The sequence below is a fragment of the Siphateles boraxobius genome, unplaced genomic scaffold (assembly GCF_051911475.1).
Source record: "Siphateles boraxobius isolate OS27281-9 unplaced genomic scaffold, OSU_SipBor_1 137, whole genome shotgun sequence".
NCBI lineage: Eukaryota > Metazoa > Chordata > Actinopteri > Cypriniformes > Leuciscidae > Siphateles > Siphateles boraxobius.
In genome coordinates, this window is record NW_027508741.1 from 675001 (window position 1) to 697384 (window position 22384).

General features: G+C 37.4%; 1 long non-coding RNA gene across 2 annotated transcripts; it reads left to right on the top strand.

Moving 5' to 3' along the window:
- Nucleotides 1-1876: 1876 nt before the first annotated feature.
- On the top strand, nucleotides 1877-17235 carry LOC143738044 (uncharacterized). 2 transcript variants are annotated; one of them, XR_013203822.1, is made up of 3 exons: nucleotides 1877-2129; nucleotides 16395-16576; nucleotides 16667-17235. It is a non-coding gene; the product is annotated as an uncharacterized LOC143738044 (long non-coding RNA). The 2 variants fall into 2 exon arrangements; XR_013203823.1 differs by lacking the exon at nucleotides 1877-2129 and having other exon boundaries at nucleotides 16155-16427; nucleotides 16461-16576.
- The last annotated feature ends 5149 nt before the right edge of the window (nucleotides 17236-22384 follow it).

Genomic DNA, 22384 nt, shown 5'->3' on the forward strand with positions numbered 1-22384 from the left:
GTACTATGGTACGGTCTAAACCCTGACTGGAAATCCTTGCAGATACCATTTCTTTCTAAAAAAGGAACATAGTTGTTGTGATACTGCATTTTTAGTATCTTTGACTAAAAAGTGTAGATTTGAGAATGGCCTGTAAATGACTAATTCTCTGGGATCAAGTTGCGTTTTTTTAGCAAGAGGTTTAATAACAGCCAGCTTAAAAGTTTTCGGTACATATCCTAGTGACAAAGATGAATAAATTATATTAAGAAGAGGATCTATGACCTCTGGAAGCATCTCTTTCAATAGCTTAGTCGGAATATGGTCTCTAACATATATGTTGTTGATTTAGATGATTTAACGAGTTTAGACAATTCTTCCTCTCCTATTGCAACGAATTAATGGAATTTATCCTCAGGGAGACTACAATGCACTGTCTGATGCGATACTGTAGTAGACGGTTGCATAGCTATACTTTTATAATAGGGTATATTTTCCCCCCTGAATCCCTGAATTTAGCCTATTGACATAAAATGATAACTGCAAATCCAGCTTTCTCTGCCTGGATCCAGTTGTTTCTGTGAATTGCAGATCCATTTGCTTCTATTTTCTGTAACTTTCAGCAGTCTGTAAAAATATACCTCAGATTTCTTGTGAAATCTAGTTGTACAGTCAATCTCAAAGCTCTTTCCCATTTTAGATGCGTTTTTCATGGAATTCACGCTGAAAACAAATGCTGCCGCTCAGTCTTTTTATGCCACTCAGTGTGTGTACCCGCAGTCACTCTGGCTGATGGTGACGTCACACGCATAACCCTCTATAAAAACCACAACCATCCAATCAACTCCAAGCACAACTTGCACTTCATGTTGACTTAGAGCTGTTTGACTGACGTTTTATTTATTAATAAAATCATTTCATATCAAATAGGTGTAAAATATAAACAGGCGCCACAACAAAAACAGATGTCTGTCGACTGAGTGTGTGTCGCATCAAAGATTGAAGTCTAGACATCTTTATTATTATAATAATAATTACTGTAGAATTATCTAGTTTGTTTTGCATTTTGAGATGTTGTTTTGAAAACATGGTGAAAACATTATCTACAGTGCCATGGCAGACGGATTTATGTTCTTCCTGAGTTGGAAGCGTACAGTTTGAAACAAATATGATAATCATTGTGAATGTGAAAAAAAAACCTAGATGCTGTACAGCAATATAATGCAGAGACCAAACTGTTTTTCTTTTTTAATGATTTGGTTAGAAAGACTCACAAACTCAAAAGTTAATGGTTTGAATAATTAATAAAATATATACAAATTAAATTTAAATCTAAAATATAATATGTATTATCTTAAATATACACTGCTGTTTGAGGTTGGTAATATTTTTGTAGCGTAGTATAAATCTCTTCTGCTCACCAAGGCTGGATTTATTTGATCAAACATAGTCAAAACAGTGAATTATTATTAAAATGTTCAGTCTTTAGTGTCACATGATCCTTCAGAAATCATTCTAATATGCTGATTTGCTGCTCGAGAAACTTTTCTGATTATTATTATCAATGTAGAAAACAGTTCTGCTGTTGCTATATATTTTTGTGGAAACCGTGATACATTTTTTGGATTATTTGATGAATAAAAAGCATTTATTTGAAATAGTATCTTCAGTAACATTATGAGAATCTTTACTGACACTTTTGATTAATGTAATGTGTTCTTGCTGAAAAGTGTATCAATTTCATTCAAAAAAACATCTTACTGACCACAAGCTTTTGAACGCTAATGTAAATATAAAATTAAATATAAAATCTGCTAATTAGTCAAAATATTATTGCTTTTGTTTTTTAGTCTAGTTAATGAACAATATGTTCAAGTTTTGGTCTGATCATATTGTTTGACTTTAAATATCCTGTTTTACAATCCAGCATGTTGTATGGAAAAGAGCAGCCTGCACATTATATCTAAATAACTGGCTTTGTGTTCCACAATAAAACCATGATTGTGAGTAAATGATGGTTTTCATTTTTCAGTCTTTTAAATGTGCCTGCCTTATGCCTGTTCTTATTGTCATTTTTCCCACAGCAGATTAACAGTGATCCGTGTTCTTCTGATCCCGATCTCTGCACTGAGCCAGTCTCTGCTTTGTCAGTAAGTCAGCATGTTTTGAATGTTTTTCCACCAGTTGCTGTCCGCAGGCTAAGATGTCCCGCTGTGACACTCCTGTGGCAGGTCTTCATTCCCACAGGAGCAGCAGAGGAGGGGGAGGGGGGAGGGGGGAGAGGTGAGGGGGGACCCTTGTGGATTTTTTGCATCATTAAGTATTTACGTGATGCCACTTCACGTTATTTACACTGGACTGATGGTAATGTGTTCAGAGCTGCTCACGAGAGCACAGACCCGTGTGCACATATCTTAATGTTCTTCAGAAACGCCACCTGCAGATGCTAACACACGTCACTGTGTGCAACAGAACGCGTACACGCTTATATTCAAATTCATCCTCTGCGAACGCAAAAATGCATGAAGAGAAATGTAGAATATTAACAGTTCTTAGTGACCACAGCTGTCAAGCTCCAAACAGGACAACACTCTATAAAAGTACAGACCAAAACTAGCATACGACTTTTATGGTGCTTATTTGGAGTCGCACTTTAAAACAAACACAGGCTGAACTTTGTGGATATACAAAAGGATTATTGATCGTAAATAATGTGTCGTCGTTTTAAATATTTTGGAATTGGACACAATATTTGGGTCAATTTATACTCTATTTATTTATTTTAACTTTTACAACCATATGTATCATTATTAATTTAAAAAATATGTAAATATATTTAATTATTTTCTCTCTCTATTTCTCATTTACACTTATATATTTTAATATTGTTTATACATTTAAATGGATAGATTTATTTTCAAATAAATTTAATATATATATATATATATATACATAACATAAAAAATAAAAGTTTGTGTTTATATAATATGTATCCATGTTTATGGATTATTGGGAACACCTGTTCAATTTCTCATTAATACAATTATCTAATCAACCAATCACATGGCAGTTGCTTCAATGCATTTAGGGGTGTGGTCCTGGTCAAGACAATCTCCTGAACTCCAAACTGAATGTCAGAATGGGAAAGAAAGCTGATTTAAGCAATTTTGAGCGTGGCATGGTTGTTGGTGCTAGACGGGCCCGTCTGAGTATTTCACAATCTGCTCAGTTACTGGGATTTTCACGCACAACCATTTCTGGGGTTTACAAAGAATGGTGTGAAAAGGGAAAAACATCCAGTATGCGGTAGTCCTGTGGGCGAAAATGCCTTGTTGATGCTAGAGTTCAGAGGAGAATGGGCCGACTGATTCAAGCTGATAGAAGAGCAACTTTGACTGAAATAACCACTCGTTACAACCGAGATATGCAGCAAAGCATTTGTGAAGCCACAACACGCACAACCTTATGGGCTACAACAGCAGAAGACCCCACCGGGTACCACTCATCTCCACTACAAATAGGAAAAAGAGGCTACAATTTGCAAGAGCTCACCAAAATTGTACAGTTGAAGACTGGAAAAATGTTGCCTGGTCTGATGAGTCTCGATTTCTGTTGAGACATTCAGATGGTAGAGTCAGAATTTGGCGTAAACCGATTGAGAACATGGATCCATCGTGCCTTGTTACCACTGTGCAGGCTGGTGGTGGTGGTGTAATGGTGTGGGGGATGTTTTCGTGGCACACTTTAGGCCCCTTAGTGCCAATTGGGCATCGTTTAAATGCCACGGCCTACCTGAGCATTGTTTCTGACCATGTCCATCCCTTTATGGCCACCATGTACCCATCCTCTGATGGCTACTTCCAGCAGGATAATGCACCATGTCACAAAGCTCGAATCATTTCAAATTGGTTTCTTGAACATGACAATAAGTTCACTGTACTAAAATGGCCCCCACAGTCACCAGATCTCAACCCAATAGAGCATCTTTGGGGATGTGGTGGAATGGGAGCTTCGTGCCCTGGATGTGCATCCCACAAATCTCCATCAACTGCAAGATGCTATCCTATCAATATGAGCCAACAATTCTAAAGAATGCTTTCAGCACCTTGTTGAATCAATGCCACGTAGGATTAAGGCAGTTTTGAAGGCGAAAGGGGGTCAAACACAGTATTAGTATGGTGTTCCTAATAACCCTTTAGGTGAGTGTATGTATGTGTGTATATATATATATATATATATATATATATGTGTGTATATATGCAGGTGCTGGTCATATAATTAGAATATCATCAAAAAGTTGATTTATTTCAGTAATTCCATTCAAAAAGTGAAATTTGGATATTATATTCATTCATTACACATATTCATTCATTACACACAGACTGATATATTTCAGATGTTTATTTCATTTAATTGTTATGATTAAAACTGACAACTTCATGATTTCCATTACACGAGAGTAGATGTTAAAACTTCATGCTGATTTGTACTCGGCTTTCGCCAAGATAATCACCAACTAAGACGTAGCTTTACAGTAACCTATGCTTCTCCATCCATTTACGCTTCTTTCCATCTGGTGACGTGAATCTTCTGTCTGGTGTTAATACAGTGTATTGCGCGTCAGCACACACAACGGCTGCAACCACAGTGCGGTCCCCCATAACAACCCTCTGGATTGAGCAGAGTAGGGAACATCTCTAGGGTCTTCAAGTGGGCACCTTCCGTCCTCAGTGTTTCGTCGACTAGCCCACGACACCTCAAGAGGGCTCGACAGTGACTCTGGCGTCCCAGAGTCACCCCCCTCCGTCCCCCACTCAACTCAGCCCAGCTTACTGACCTCTACTTCCCTCTTGCTGCTGAGACCTAACCACAATCTCACAATCTCTCCGCAACCCAACCATACGCGCCAACCCGTTTGACTAAGGCTGTCGAGCCCCACTGGTGCGTTAATATGCAGTTTCAGTGGCAACGGTTCCGTATGGCATACCACCTACCACAAAACACAATATCTGCCCAACCACCCGTCATTCACGCAATATACACAGGAACGTAATGACTGTAAATACTATACAACCTATACAAATAAACCAACAGTTGCTGCTGAGACCTAACCACAATCTCACCGCAACCCAACCATACGCGCCAACCCGTTTGACTAAGGCTGTCGAGCCCCACTGGTGCGTTAATATGCAGTTTCTGTGGCAACGGTTCCTTATGGCATACCACCTACCGCAAAACACAATATCTGCCCAACCACCCGTCATTCACGCAATATACACAGGAACGTAATGACTGTAAATACTATACAACCTATACAAATAAACCAACAGATCTTTCAAGTTTTCAAGAATTCTACGAAACCGTAGCATGGCGGCCTGTACACAGCCAGCTAGAATCTTTCCGTCTCAACCACAGCCAGTTGCTGCTCCTTTCTGCTGCTTCAGATAAGTTCTTTACTGTACGACGCAACTCTTGGCCACTGAATCCGACGTCTCTGAGGAACCGGGTTGTAGAGTGTGCCACAAAACCACGACAACCCACTTCCACTGGATAAACCTGGACTCTCCATCCTCGCTGTTCTGCTTCAGTGGCCAGATGAGCATACCGCAGTTTCTTCCTCTCATATGCCTCATCTACCGCATCCTCCCATGGCACTGTTAACTCTATCAGTTGAACAATGCATGCTGATCCAGACCACAAAACAATATCTGGTCGTAGGTTAGTGGTGGCAATCTCAGGTGGAAAAATAAGCCGTTGATCAAGATCAACCAGCATCTTCCAGTCCCTAGCAGCTTCCAGTTGTCCTGGGCGAGAATTGGTGTTAGCACCTTTTCTTGGTGGTTGCTCGCCTGGGCGGAGGAATATTGTCTTCTGCGTGTAATGTTTTGCTAGAACAGGCGGCAATTTATTGGTCATACTACGCTTGCCTTCCAATGCTAAAGCCAAACATCGCAATAATTGGTCATGGCGCCAAGTAAACCGACCCTGGCTAAGAGCCACCTTACATCCTGTCAAAATGTGCCTTAATGTGGCAGGTGATGAACACAAAGGACAAGATGGATCCTCTCCTACCCAGAGGTTTAGGTTCTGCGGTGATGGGAGAACATCATATGTTGACCTAATAAGGAAACTGATCCTACTCTCTTCCATTGACCAAAGGTCTTGCCAGCCCATTTTGCGTTGTTCCACACTCTCCCATCTCATCCACTCTCCCTGCTTGGCCTGGGAAATGGCCTTTATACATCTCATCCTCTCCTCCTGCTTTCGCACCTCGTTGACTACCAGCTTCCTCCTTTGGGCTGGGCCTGCCTTGTGCCATTTAGGAGGAGCTAAACTGAGCCCAAAACCCCCTCTTCCATGCTGTACCTGTCCCACGATATCCCCAATTTGAAGGTCAGCCTTTGCCTCTACTACAGATTTCTTTGCTGACCACTTTCTACCAGTTTTTACCACAGGGGCTGTCTCCCTTACACATTTGTCACGTGACTCTGCTAAAGTCATTTCCAGTCTGACCTTGGCACACTTAAACTCCTCGGTTAAAGCAGAGACTGGCAGCTGCAATACTCCTTTACTATAAAGTCCCACTCTGCTGAGGCAGCGTGGAACTCCCAACCATTTCCTGATGTATGAACTTATTAACGCTTCCAGCTTATCCACTGTTGTCAAAGAAACCTCATACACAGTCAGTGGCCACAGCAACCTTGGCAGTAGACCAAACTGAAAGCACCAGAGTTTCAGTTTGCCTGGTAGAGCACAGCTGTTTATGCTCTTCAACCCTTCCACTGCTTGTCGTCTAACTTCTCCCACTCGAACTGTGTCCTTTAGATCCCCATCGTACCATCTCCCTAGACTCTTCACTGGCTTCTGAGAAACTGTTGGTATTGCCTCACCATTAATGAAGAATGTTTTATCTACTACCTTGCCTTTAATTATGGAGATGCTCCTTGATTTAGAGGGCTTAAATTGCATTCGTGCCCATTCAATATTATCTGTTAACTTCCCCAATAACCGATTAGTGCAGGCTACCGTTGTAGTCATGGTTGTCATGTCATCCATGTATGCTCTGATTGGTGGTAGTCGCATCCCAGAAGCCAAGCGCTCTCCTCCTACTACCCATTTTGATGCCCTAATGATTACTTCCATTGCCATGGTAAAAGCCAGTGGAGAAATGGTGCATCCTGGCATTATTCCAACCTCTAAGCATTGCCATGTAGTGCTGAATTCTGGAGTGGAGAAACTAAATTGCAAATCTCCAAAATAGGCTTTCACTAAATTTGTTATCGACATCGGTACCCTGAAAAAATCAAATGATGCCCAAAGAAGCTCATGTGGCACTGAACCATATGCATTAGCCAAATCCAGGAATGTCACGTGGAGCTCCTTCCTCTCCTTTTTAGCTGATTGAATTCGTTGCCAGATAACACTGATGTGTTCTAAGCATCCTGAGAATCCTGGAATGCCCGCTTTTTGAACTGAAGTGTCAATGAAGCCATTCTTTAATAGGTAGGTTGACAATCTCTGAGCAATAATGCTGAAGAAAATCTTTCCTTCGACGTTTAATAGTGAAATAGGGCGAAACTGACTGATGCTTGTAGCATCTTTTTCTTTGGGTATAAAGACTCCCCCTGCTCTGCGCCATGCTCTAGGTACAACCTGCTTTTCCCAAGCCAGTTTTATCAATTTCCACAGAATTCGTAGAACTCCTGAAGCACTCTTGTACACTCTGTACGGAACTCCATTAGGCCCTGGAGATGATGAAGCCCTTGCCTTTCTCACAACCTGCTCTATCTCTTTCCACTGATGAAAATCCCGAATTCAGTTTCTCCGAAAATTAGAATATTACTTAAGACCAATACAAAAAAAGGATTTTAAGAAATGTTGGCCAACTGAAAAGTATGAGCATGTACAGCACTCAATACTTAGTTGGGACTCCTTTTGCCTGAATTACTGCAGCAATGCGGCGTGGCATGGAGTCGATCAGTCTGTGGGACTGCTCAGGTGTTATGAGAGCCCAGGTTGCTCTGATAGTGACCTTCAGCTCTTCTGCATTGTTGGGTCTGGTGTGTCGCATCTTCCTCTACACAATACCCCATAGATTTACTATAGGGCTAAGGTCAGGCGAGTTTGCTGGCCAATTAAGAACAGGGATACCACGGTCCTTAAACCAGGTACTGGTAGCGCACTGTGTGCAGGTGCCAAGTCCTGTTGGAAAATGAAATCTGCATCTCCATAAAGTTGGTCAGCAGCAGGAAGCATGAAGTGCTCTAAAACTTCCTGGTAGACGGCTGCGTTGACCTTGGACCTCAGAAAAAACAGTGGACCAACACCAGCAGATGACATGGCACCCCAAACCATCACGGACTGTGGAAACTTTACACTGGACTTCAAGCAACGTGGATTCTGTGCCTCTCCTCTCTTCCTCCAGACTCTGGGACCTTGATTTCCAAAGGAAATGCAACATTTACTTTCATCAGAGAACATAACTTTGGACCACTCAGCAGCAGTCCCGTCCTTTTTGTCTTTAACCCAGGCGAGACGCTTCTGACGCTGTGTCTTGTTCAAGAGTGGCTTGACACAAGGAGTGCGACAGCTGCAACCCATGTCTTGCATACGTCTGTGCGTGGTGGTTCTTGAAGCACTGACTCCAGCTGCAGTCCACTCTTTGTGAATCTCCCCCACATTTTTTAATCGGTTTTGTTTCATAATCCTCTCCAGGGTGCGGTTATCCCTATTGCTTGTACACTTTTTTTCTACCACATCTTTTCCTTCCCTTCGCCTCTCTATCTCTAACACTTGAAATATATCAGACTGTGTGTAATGAATTAATATAATATCCAAATTTCACTTTTTGAATGGAATTACTGAAATAAATCAACTTTTTGATGATATTCTAATTATATGACCCGCACCTGTATGTAAATATAAGCACAAACTTTTATGTTAGATGTGGTTAATCTCAATCAATCGATTTGACAGCCCACACATACACACACACACTGGATATATATCAGCTGGATATATATATATATATATATATATATATATATATATATATATATACACTTTAAATAAACATGCAAATAAATTCATATTTATTTATAAAATAAAAAAAATCTTGACAAAAAAGTTTTGGCTGAATGAAGCTATCTAGTTTGGGACCAAATGTTTGGTATATTAGTAAAGTTCATTCATACATTTGTTTAAAGTGATATTTCACCCAAAAATACAAATTCTGTCATCAAATTCTAAAGGCTCGTTCACACCAAGAACTATAACTACATCAGTGTCCGCTCCAACTGTCAATGTTTTTATCATTCATCAACTGGACAAAATCATTTTGAATGTGATTCCAATGATATCTGTGTCACTCATTATATTTATAGTGTAGACTTTGATATTCTTTTTTATTTAGAACGGTTTTTAAACTATATCTTTATCGTGTTTGGTGTGAACGCCCTTTAAACTCTAAGTGTTTCTGTTTGGTTACCAACACTCTTTAAAATATCGACTTTTATGTTCAAGAGAACAAAGAAACTCATACAGGTTTAGAACAACTTGAGGGTGAGAAAATTATGACAGAATTTTTGTAATATAGTCCATGATACCTGTATATAGTTAATACAGTATAGTTAATAATACTTGCTTTTTTGTCCCCCTTTGGACTTTTTACACTGTTCTATTCTTTAAAGATGCAGGTTGAACCTCGTGGAAATTAGTTGAGCCCAAGAACACAACAGGATGGCAAACACTGCGTTATTAATAGTACCCCCCCCCCCACGCATTGCACATCTGTACTGAAACGAGAGTTCAGATGTTTCATATGTCAAACGCAAGCTTCACGTATGCGTTTATCTCTCTCATCTCTGCTCTGTGTGCCTGTGCAACGAATGGAGCCGCGCATCGAACCAAGCAGCTGTTCAAACACACACACACAAAAACACACACACTCTCACACACACTCACACACACACACTCTCACACACACTCTCACAAACACACACACACACACACACACACACACACACACACACACACACACACACACACACACACACACACACACACACACACACACATTCACTCACTCACACAGACACACACACACACACCAGCACTTTTACAGAAGTTTGCTGACATTTGGTCATCTTGGTTTTTCTGCTTTAGAAACGGCCTTCAAGTGCACATCTGTTGCACCCAGAACAGCCGTACATCAGTTTGCTTGACTTTTCAAGTCTTTTATGTGCCGTACAGTAGATCTTTAGACAGTAAAGTCACTAAAAAATATCTTTAAATAATTGTATTAGATAGAAAATATCAAACCAAGTGTCATCTGCAAGCAAATGATGCTCGAGCTTTTCTCAAAGCGTCACTTTTTCAATTACTTTTTACCCCCCCCCCTCCCCCCCCCCCCCCCCCCCCCAAAGTTTGACAACTAGAAAATAATCCAAGTCTTTATTTTAAACAATATTGCTTCATATTTTTTAACTTGTAAAATGTTTTAATGCTTTTATTTATTATTTACAACAATAAATGCATTTTTATATGTATAATGGCAAAATATTTTGTCATTATTAACTATGACTTTTTTCCGAACACTTAAAAAAATAAAATTGCAAATTACCTCATTTAATTGATAAATCATTCTTCTTCTGTGTTTCACCTTTGGCTACTGTGTTTGTTGCGTAGTAATTTTGTTTAGTAATTTCTTGCTTTTCTGAAGGAACCCGGTCTTATTTCCATGCAGCGTCCCCAGTGTGTGTTTTGAAGTCATGATTCAAACACAATAAGAAACAATGTGTATTTTGACCGCTGCCACTGAGGATGAGGTTAATTTTTCTCAGCGTTTCGGAATCGCCACAAGGGTTTCCCCTTCAAACCGGGTCGTTTTTATTAAACATAACTATTTGTGTAAGTCACTGAGCAGAACTCAAGCGCTGAACTCTTCCACGATAACTAGCCAGAAATTGACAAGACATGTTCTTTTAGGTTGAATTTTTCTAGACATTTATTTCATTTGTCATGCTGTAAGATACATGGAGGTCTATTTCAGTCATATTAACTCTCATGATGTTGGTCTCCAAAGGAAGGCCCTGAAATAGAAGAAAAAACGAGTGTTTGCTTGTTATAGAAGATTGTTTGTCGTTATAAAGACACTTTAGGTTACACTTTACTTCGATGGTTTACTTTAGACTAACTATAAGTAACTACATGTCAACTATCACTCATTAGAGTATTAGTCAACTTAATATCTGCTGTCTTTATTTTGATGCTCCTCAACAGATATTTACTGACTATAAGTAACTTTACAACTACATGTCAAGTTATTCTACTAACCCGAACCTAACAGTCTACTAATACTCTAATGTGAGTTAGTTCACATGTAGGTGCAAAGTTACTTATAGTTTAGGACTTTGTCACATTTGCTAATTTATTTACTTATTTTTAAATCAAGCAAACTGCACATTATGCTTTGTCATGTACATGTCATGTGGTAGTCCCATGTAGGTCAATATTTATAATTTAGACCACATTATTTATAATAATAATAAACTTTATTTTTTATAGTGCTCTTAATAGTTTCATCTCAAAATGCTTGACGAGCAAAATAAAAAAAATACAAAATACAGAGTGAAAACATACTATCAATTCAATTTAAGAAGAATACAATATGAAGCAACAAAATAATCACATAAAATCAACCCTAATAAATAAGTTCTAAGGAGCCATTTTTAACTAAAAACTGAACTTTTTATGCATTTTGGTCTTTCATTTACATGATAATGGTGTCTGGGGGGCTGAAAACATAAACTTTGAATATGGGTTTTAAAGTGCACGTTTTTGAAAATGATACCATTATCATCTCTGTGTAAGCTACAAAAATCTGAATTGCCATGTGAAAACATTGATGTCACCCTCGTGTGTATTATATGTTCAGTCTATAGGCAAGTACACCATAAAAAAATAAAATAAACTTATTTTTTTGTGTTATCTTTTTTTTTATACTTGAAAAGTTTTGTTGGCATAATTAAATAATTGACACAACTACTTATTCTAAGTAACCTGGACTTACAAAGTTTAGTTGAAATGTTACAAACTTACTTTTTAATGTTGTCTGGACTTATAAAGTTTAGTTGAAATTTTTAAAACTTACTTTTTCAAGTTGTCTGCACTCAAATTTAGGTTAATTCGACTTAATGTGGCTTATTTCCCTAACTTAGATTCAGAGGTAGTAACTTCCTTACTTGAGTGAAAGTACAGATACTACTGGTCGAATATTACTCTGTTACAAGTAAAAGTTGTAAGGACCGATTTTTTCTTAAGTAAATGTACAGAAGTATAATTAATATAATATTTGAGTATAATTAATACTCAAATAATGCCCTAATTAAAGTTATTTGGCTTTTAGTATGAATATGTTAGCCTTAATGTTATCTATAAGCTATTGTGCTCCAAAACAATGACAAAATTTGCATTTAGAAGACCAAATCCAACGTTGAAAATAAAAATCAGGTTGATGTCAGAATCCAACATCAGATTGACGTAAATCTCCAATGTTGGACTGACGTTGTATTGTGGTTGAAAAGGAAAATTTGTTTTGACGTCAGAACTACTTTCTACTCAAGGATCTTGACAGAAATGTAGTCGAGTAAAAAGTATGACATTTGTCTTTCAAATGTAGTGAAGGTAAAGTAAAACGTTTCCAGAAAATATAAGACTCAAGTAAAGTACAGATACTCAAAAAGTGTACTTAAGTACAGTACTAGTAAATGTAGTTTGTTACATTAGCAAGTTCAACCAAACAAATAAAAACACAATTTTCCATATAAAGGACTTTGGGGCAGATTTAAATACTCTTCTCCCATAAATATCTGATGCATTTATATGCACATGTAATAAGGGCAGCCGCAAAAAAAAAACTTGTCCACGCCTTTTTAGCGCAAATTTTTCACTGCGTGTCTTTAGTAAATCCTGACCGTAGTTTATTAACACCAAAAGAGGGTTTGTGTTGGTGCAAGCTGTACATCTGTCACTTTTTGTCAACCGTTTCCCCTACAAATGAACAAAGGAAAGGACAAAGCAGTCAAACAAGTTCAATATTTTTTCTAAAGATAAAAAAAAAATACAAAGTGACATCGCCCACTACTGGCCTGGAGAATACGTCGTTTCTAGTCGTGTTCACGGATCCATGTGAACGGGGATCGGTGTGACAACACTGTCATGCAACTTTTTAAAAACGCAAAGGAAAAACTTTTTCTTTTTTTAGCGCATCGTTGTCGTTTGAACATCCCCTAAGAGAAGATTTAAAAGCACCTCATGATTCTGCATGTCTATAATATATGTGACAAAAGCAACATTGTGAATATTTTAGCCATTATGTTTACTTAAATCCATTTCATTGAACTCCAGTTTGTTGTGTGTGTGTGTGTGTGTGTGTGTGTGTGTGTGTGTGTGTGTGTGTGTGTGTGTGTGTGTGTGTGTGTGTGTGTGTGTGTGTGTGTGTGTGTGTGTGTGTGTGTGTTACAGTCACTCTTAGATCAGTAACAATGGAGTTATTATTGATTATTGATTTTTATGTAAAGAAGTAGATCTTCCCTTTAAGTCTTTTAATGTTTAAAATTCCCGATTTGAATTATTATTTGTATTGAATAATCACACAGTATCCAGCGGCGTTTGGGAACAGAGTTCTCTTGTGATTTTATAGTGATCATCAAAGTGCCCTATAGAGGCGATTAAAGCAGAGAAATACTGTGCTTTTGATACTCAGTCAAACGTCTGTTTAAAGCGCTGTGACCTGAGGGGACGCTGTAATCTGATTCAGTCTCGATCATCGCTGTGCTCGGAGTTTGTGATTGGGAGAGATTAGCACGCATACAAGAGAACCGCTTTTACAATAGTATTATGACAATTTGAAGGCCCATTATATGTAGATAAACTATCAGGGATCCTTTATCGATGCCACATCAGCTCTTGGGTTATGCTCACGTTAATCCAATTCAACAACTGTGTCTGACGCTTACGTTTATTTTCTTTGCTACATTTTATCAAGTTCATTTGATGCACAGCATGCTCTTATGCTCACAGCATTCCCCCCTTGTATATGTTAAGGATTAATTGTTTTTTTCATATACATAATGTGTTTTGTGGAAAGTCCCTGATGCAGTGTATATATATATATACCATTAAAACTAAAATTATTCAGACACCAGATATAATTTTTGATATTTTTTTACTAGTGGGAGCAAGACACTATAGTTCATGTCAGTGAGGATAGCAAAATAAAGTAAACTGTGATATATTATACCCCAAAATTCTTCATTCAGTGAATTTATAAAACTTTGGGCCCAAAATGATGTTTTGCTGAAGTGTTTTTTCTTTAATAACTAATGCACCTTTTTACATCACAAACTGAACAACGTGAAGCATTGCTCGGTAATTGGTTGAGCCAAACTGGTATTATCTAATTGTTAAATTTAGTTAAATTTAACAGCTGATGTTGCGGTTTCGGTCTTTTTGGGAAATCACTTCTCAGAGATCTTGGATGCCAGAAATAGTAGACTTTATTTTCCAACAAACAAAGCCGAGCGTCTTCTGCAGAAAAGTCGCTCCAGATTTTTCTTGGTTCAGATTTATATACCATACATCTTTTTCCAGAGAAGGTTACACACCCTATAGATAGTTTTGGGTAAAGTTATTGTACCATGTGACTTCTCAGAATAGAATTTTCTGCTGCATCAACATTCAAGTTCTTTTTTCAGGCCTCCAAAAGACACACACACACACACACACACACACACACACACACGCACGCACACACACACGCACACACACACACACACACACACACACACACACACACACACACACACACACAGAGGAAATAATTGTCCAAATATATAGCTTTCCCTGTCACCGTCCTGCTAGCGGGACGCCTAACTTTACTTCAATATATTACTATTAAATCCTAATTTAATCATGACAAACTACATATCGTTGGAAAGGTCTAAGACTCCTAAGTAGATATTTTAGCGCTGTTTTTTTATTATTTATTACAAATTATGTAGGAACAGTAATGGATGAATTTATGACAAGAGCGCACCTCAAAAAATCTACATCATTACAGGAGTTTCTGACAAAGTTGACGCACACACTTTTGATAATTGAAACTTTGGTTTTTAATGCTAAAAGTTCATAATATAACATAATCTAGTATTTGTCAATAAAAAAATGATAAAATAATATTTTAAAAAGTATAATATTATATATATATATATATATATATATATATATATATATATATAATTTATTTTTATTATTCCATCACATATTTTAGTAGTTATCATATATTAGGTATCATTTGAAAGCTTACGAACTCAGAATTCATCCTGTGAAAACCGTTTCGAAATTGGACGTTGCGTTACCATAGAAACTGTACTCTAAATTATTGTATTAGCTCCTCCCCTTTTGGGCGTCATCTTTCATAATTTATGATCAAAACCTTTTCTAATCTTGACAAAACACATTGTCAGAAAGGTCTGAGTCTCAAGGTTCCATATTTAGTGACATAAGTGATATTTGGATATAAATTTATTAATTTGTTATGGCAGAATGCATACAGTTAAATTCAATGGAACCCGGTGGCTATATCTGGTATTACGCCTAAACAAAATCCCGTGGGAACTTCAATTTTTGTGATATCAACTTTAAATTTGGAACACAACTTGGTTAGATATATGGCTTTCATTTTATAGTAATTTTATAGTCAAACATATTTTGTAAAATATTTATTTTATATAAAAGAAAAAATATTATATTTTATATATTGATTTACTGTAAATTTAAACTTTTTCATACTTTAATTTTAGGTACTTATTTTCTAAATAATAAAATCTTCTACACTGACAGATATTCAACATAATTCATTTGTGAGACAGTCTAACAGAAGGATGGACAAAACCAGTGAAATATCAAGTTCTTGTCATATTTTATTACCAATTTCTAAATTATAGTGAATAAACTGTGATAATGTGAGAAATGTTGAAGGTGTCTGAATTTTGTTTTTTTGTTTTTTGTTTTGACTGTATATATACAGTGTCTATATTGTACCATTAATTAAATATCAATTAAAATTATTACGGCAAATTTATGAAATAGCAATTTTTTGCTGTTTATCTACTATCTCGCAATGAAAAGAACATGGGAACTGTTGTATGGTTGTGGGGAATCACAGCGGTGCAGAAACACACACTCGGGTCTTAACGCTCTTCCCGCTGTGAGCTTTGATTGACAGTTCTGTCATCTGAATTCTTTAGCATGGCAAATGTTCTCAACCTAAACCCTGTTTTGTCTGTCATCATAATTTATTTAATCATATTTTACCATACCTTCCACCCTTCCCCCATCCCCTCTTTCCACAGAAACACACTTTTCCCCTCTCTCTGCACCGTAGCGTAAACTAGGCATTTCTGTCGCATCTATCAAAGGAACGGCCGTCCTGTGGTGATGTGAATCAAGACAGATTATCGGTCAATAATTCAGAACATGTTGTAGATGAACTGGACCCACCGGCCCACCTGATGCTGGAGTGAAGATCTGGGATGTAAATAAATAATAGCGTTCTTTTCAGTTGCGCTTTAATAACATAAAATATTTAGCTATTTGGATGATTAAATTTACTGCTAAATTACAGGTTGCCTGAAGATGCGCCGAGTGAAACGGTGGCCGATGTGTGTAAACGGGAAGCTCGCCCGAGCAGGAACATCACACACAGACACACACACACACACACACACACACACACACACACACACACACACACACACACACACACACACACACACACACACACACACACACACACACACACACACACACACACGCACACACACACACACACACACACACACACACTCCAGCCCCAGGTGACATCTGCTGGAATATCTACAGAGAGAGGCGACGTTTGGAATGAAACACTTCCTGAACACTGTGCAGTATTTACTTTATACTACTTTATTATATGTGCATTAGATAAACATTTCAAACAGTATTATGCTATGTTGTTGTCACATGACCTCATTACTTGCATTTGTAATTCCATGAGTGCCATCCAGTTATCTGAGAAATTAAAAATGGCTATTTTTAATCAAAAATGTCTTTTAGGAATTCCAGGATACAGAAAATATTAACAGTACGCATACTGCAGAAATAGACATGTGGTGGTATTTTATTCTACAGCCACAAGCGTAGACACAAAGGAAATTAATAGAGTCTTACAAATAATTACAACAAAAAAATTCCACTATAAAGAACCTGTATTTATTGTTCTTGTATTTTCTTTCTAAAGGCCTCCTGTGTACAGGTGTTGAAAATTAGTATGCGTGCTAAAACACCCAAGCAAATGCATATGGTTTGTCAAATGTAATTGTAATGTCCATGTCAAATAAAATAAAAACAAAAACAAACAGAGATTCTGTGGATGTTAAAGGTTCTTAATGCAACAATTGATGCAAATAAAGAACCTTTATTTTTTAGAGTGTATTTTAAAAGAGAAATGTATATCATATTCAATACGAATTGTAATTACATTTGAAAAAAAACAAAAGAATCCTGATCATTTCTTTCTTTTTCTTTCTTTCTTTCCTTTTTTTTTTTTGCTCTAAAGCTACAATAAGTTTGGTATCCTAAAATAATAATGAAATACCATACTAACTATTAATAAGCAGTAATTAGGAGTTTATAGAGGCAAAAGTCAAGTTAATAGTGAGAATTGGACCCTAATCTAAAGTGTGACCACTGTAAAAAAAAACAAAATAGAGGAATTTACATTTAATATGATTTGCAATAAAATTTGAATTAAAAAAAAGCATAATTTTTTTTTTTGGCTCCAAAGCCACAAAAAGCTGGGAATCCTAAAATAATAATAATAACAACAAAAAAGTCTGCTATTTAGATCAACATGATACATCATGAATTGAGCAGTCATCTGAATAAATACTTCTAATGTTTTTCTCTAAAGGTTTATTATTTTTGGAACTGCACTGAATACGTTGATATTTCTATCCAAAATAATTACACCGTAAACATTTTGGCACCCGTTCTCGTATTACAGAAATGGTAACTACAATGAGAAATGGAGCAATTAGAGAGGTTCACTGTGACAAGGCCGGCGATGGACCAATGAAAAGTGTTGGCTTCGCCCGGGCAATTAGTAAAATTAGTGGTGCAGGATTTGGCGTTAGTTCAGGCCACATGGCCTGTGAGATACCAGCCTGGTGTCAGTCCAGTCATTTATAACTTTGCATGTGAAATAATGGGTTTGAAAAAAATCACAGACAGGCCACCGACGATACCGAGGTTTGTACGGACGTCCAGGTTGTCCGAGGAATCGGGCCAAGAGGAAGACCGAGCGATGATGAGCCGCAGAGACTCCAATGTGTCCGTAATTAGCAAGCCGGGATGTGTTTGTTTTCATCTCTGCGTGTTTGCACTGATAAAGTTTGACTTGCCAAAAACGCCGGTCCCACGTTGGATGCGGCTCAAGCTGTTTCCCAGCATCCTTTAGGAACGCGGCTTCGCTATTGGTCACCTGTTTGAAAGCGATCCGCGATTTGCACGCGAAACACTGACTAGCAATGTGCCACCAAGATAATACGACGCTCGAAACAATTAACATGTAGTGAAAATTGATTTGTTTACTCGGCTCCACTTTTTCCAAAGGGCGGATAAATATGGCTTTTCCCTCTTTGACTTCACAACACCCACATGTTGGCGTGCATCTCCTGCTGAACCCCCACTTAACTTATAGTTTAGCAGCTATACAAAGCATTTGTAATTCAGATTATGACGAGGCTTGACGAGTTCTCATCGTGTTTGTGCAGAGCTGTAGGAGGACATGCGAGCAGCCTCTTATTAATATGAGAGAGAATACAGGAGTATAAACAAAGTAAGCAGGTGCTTCGAGCTTTAGAAAAAAGCACAAGTTAACGTGTTCCAGAATAGCGGGCCGTAATTATACTTTCCCGTTTTGTGGGGGGGGAAAAAAGAGGTGTTTTGCATTTTAATCGTGCCAGGTAAGTTGGTTGATTTCCTGTTCTAATACTTAAGTTTGACATTAATAATTCATATCGCTGCCAGTTTTCCATTTTTCACACACCTGTGTTATTGTGGGGTGTAATGACGAGGGTTCGGCGGGCCCTTTCGGCGGTGTCATCACAGGTGAGAGCGGCACACTTGATTATGCAAAACAACTTGTCAGCCTTTTTATTTTTATGTAATGTTTAGTGTCAAAAATGTTGTGATTAATTACTCCTTAACCCTGTAACACAAAAAGGGGACTCAAATAGCATTAAAATGCATTCTAGCAACCGCTGATCAAAGTTTTTATGGAGAATAATCTCCAAAGTCTGAGACTGAGATAAAAAATGCTATTTTTATATATAATACATATGGTCACACTTTAGTTTATGGTCCAATTCTCACTATTAACTATGACTTTTGCCTTAATTAATGTATTAGTGCTTATTAACAGTTAATAACGTAGTAGTTAAGTTTAGTAATTAATGTACAATATGGTCATGCAGAATAAGGCATTAATATGTGCTTTATAAGTACTAATAAACAGCCAATATCCGAGTAATATGCATGTTGATAAGCAACTAGTTAATAATGAGAATTGGAGCCAAAACTAAAGTGTTACAAAATTGACATCTTCACCCTTCATGCAAATATTAGTAAAAATGTGTTAAAGATTGATGGAAGTATATTGCATTTTTGAACCTGGGGTCAATAGTTTTATTTGTGATAATAACACAGTGAAATATGCCAAATTGTGCCGACATAACAAAGACATTTTGAATGCATGAAAAAACAAGAGAGAACCATTGAAAAATTGAAACTGATGGTTGTCGTCAATGTATGATTTTTCTTTTTTCTCTGCATTTTTTTTGCATAGTAAAATAAAAGCTGAAGCTGTAATTTGCCAAATAATCGTGTTAGAGAAATAACTTAACCATTTTTTTGTGTTTAAAGTTTAGTGTTTTATTTTTCACTCATATTAAAAATATAAAGAAAATATATAAATATTTCCCTCACATTTTGATGGTCACTTTTGGCCACTGCTTTATATATAACTATTTTTTATTTTTTATTTGTCAAAATCCCAAAACTTTATTTCCATGGTGTAATTTTAAAGATCTCAGACTTGTTGAACCCAGTGCCGTTTCTTTAAATTAAATCATTTTATTTCAAACTACAGGGGCCATGACCTTTGAACTTCCCTGGACCTGCAGAGTAAATGTCTCGTGCTTGAGCTCTGTCATAATCATCATCATCATCATCATCATCATAATGCTAAAACCAAGACGGTCCCTCGTTCTGCCGCAATCGAGTTTGTCCTTGAATAATCCACACCTGTGAGACAACAGATCCAGTTTTTTCTCCCCCGCCCAAATACATGTTTGTCCATCCTCAACTGTATTGGTGTTTATTCTGTCGGTGTGTTTGTTTTTTCTCTGTGGCTCTGAAACGCTCAAATTGCATTTCAGACGCCGGATCCCCGGAGGAGCGAAGCTCGACGGCAGGTGTCTGAGGGAGTCAAATCTCTGCTCACACACACACACACACACACTCACGGTGAGCCATGGAAATGCATCCCGAAGCTGCTCTGAAATATGGAAACTTTTCCTCCGTTCGAGTGTTTAGGAAGGAGAGATTCCCTGTGACTTTAAAATGTAGTTCCTCTTGGTCTCTGGTGCATTACGTTTATCCAGCTGTTCTTATTTCTTATTTTAATTATATAACATTTTGCTTTTTTTGTGTTTTTTTTTTTTTTACAATACTTGCTTTTGCGCTGCGACGATCCTCCACTGGAGGCATTGACTCGCTGTTAAGATGTTGAACTGTAAATCTGAATTGAAAGCCTGGGTCATTGTGCCTCATTGACTTAAAACCACAAAAAGCAAATGATGTCTTAGTTGAGAGAAATATATCAAAGGATATCAACAATTATGAGTCATAAACAGGCTTGGCGCCGCAGCGGTAGGGCCCGGAGCAGCGGGAATTAGCATGTTCAGCTAATAAATATGCATGTAAAGATTCTCCCAGAGGAATAACGCGCGTGTGATTGATAGCTTTGCAATTGAAGGATGTGTAAATTCACCCTCTTTTTTCGGCAGTTCTGCTGTTGTACCGTTGAAATCCATCTCACTTGTTAAAAGTTTTACCAACTTTATAATCCTTAATGCCACATCTGCTTCCTGCCTTTATAGCGCCTGTAAAACTTCATTAAATTATTACCACCAGCTGGCCTCGTCGCACAATAACCTCACTTATCTCTCATTCGCTGACAATACTTTTGATTTATAGAGCCTATTAGAATAAATGATATTTTATACATATGTGTATATGGGTAAACAAGAGGAAATGTGTTCTTTTTCAATAATTCATGAGCAACGTCAGTTTTGGGGGGGCGTTTTGTAAAAATACTGATTTGTGGGACAGTGTTCATAGTTTTATAAAGAAAATAATATTTTAAAAAAAAGATATTTACTCAAAGAAATTGATCATTTTATAAAAGAGCAGTTTATACTAATGCAGAAGTGGGAAAATATGAAGAAAATATCAAAATTTGAGGAAAATATTTTTTTAAATATGAGGGAAATTTATCTTTAGGTATTTATCTAACACAATTATTTGGCAAACTACGGCTACAGTTTTTTTTTTTTTTTTTTTACTATGCAAAAGGCCCAGAGGAAAAAGCATACATTGACTACAACATAATCAGTTATTAAAAGTTGGTTGGTTCTGTCTTGTTCATAATTTCTTTGGATGACAGCCTGGTCAAAAATGATTTCGGCACAATTTGTATCGTTTCATTGCTTTATTATCACAAATAAAACAACCGACTCCACGCACAACTACTGTATATGCTTACAAAATATCAATAATAATATTTGAATAAAGAGTGATGTCAATATTAATTTTGGTTTCTAATTTTTAAAATACCAACTAAAGCTGTTTTTTTCCCCTTTTGATTTTCTTCTCATGTATTATTTCTCAGGCAAGTGCTTGAAAAGTTAGTTTTCCGTCTGACATGGAAAAGTGGGATAGATCTGGGAAGATCATGCATGCTCACATCCAGAAGAATTCCAGCACCCCCTAATGTCCCAAACCAGTTACTGAAGTCAGAGAGATTTCCAGCCAGAAGATTCTTGCGTTTCCAAACTGTGGTGGAAGCCGAGAGGAACGATGTTACAGTAATTGTCAATAGTGCCGCCAAAAGTTTTAAAGTTGAAATGGAGTAGTGAGCAATTTGGCTAACTCTGTTTCATTTATGTAGGCGTACACAAAGAAACGTACCCTCGAGGTGCAATAAGTCATTCCCATGTTTTAAGTTTGTTTTAAGTGCTCA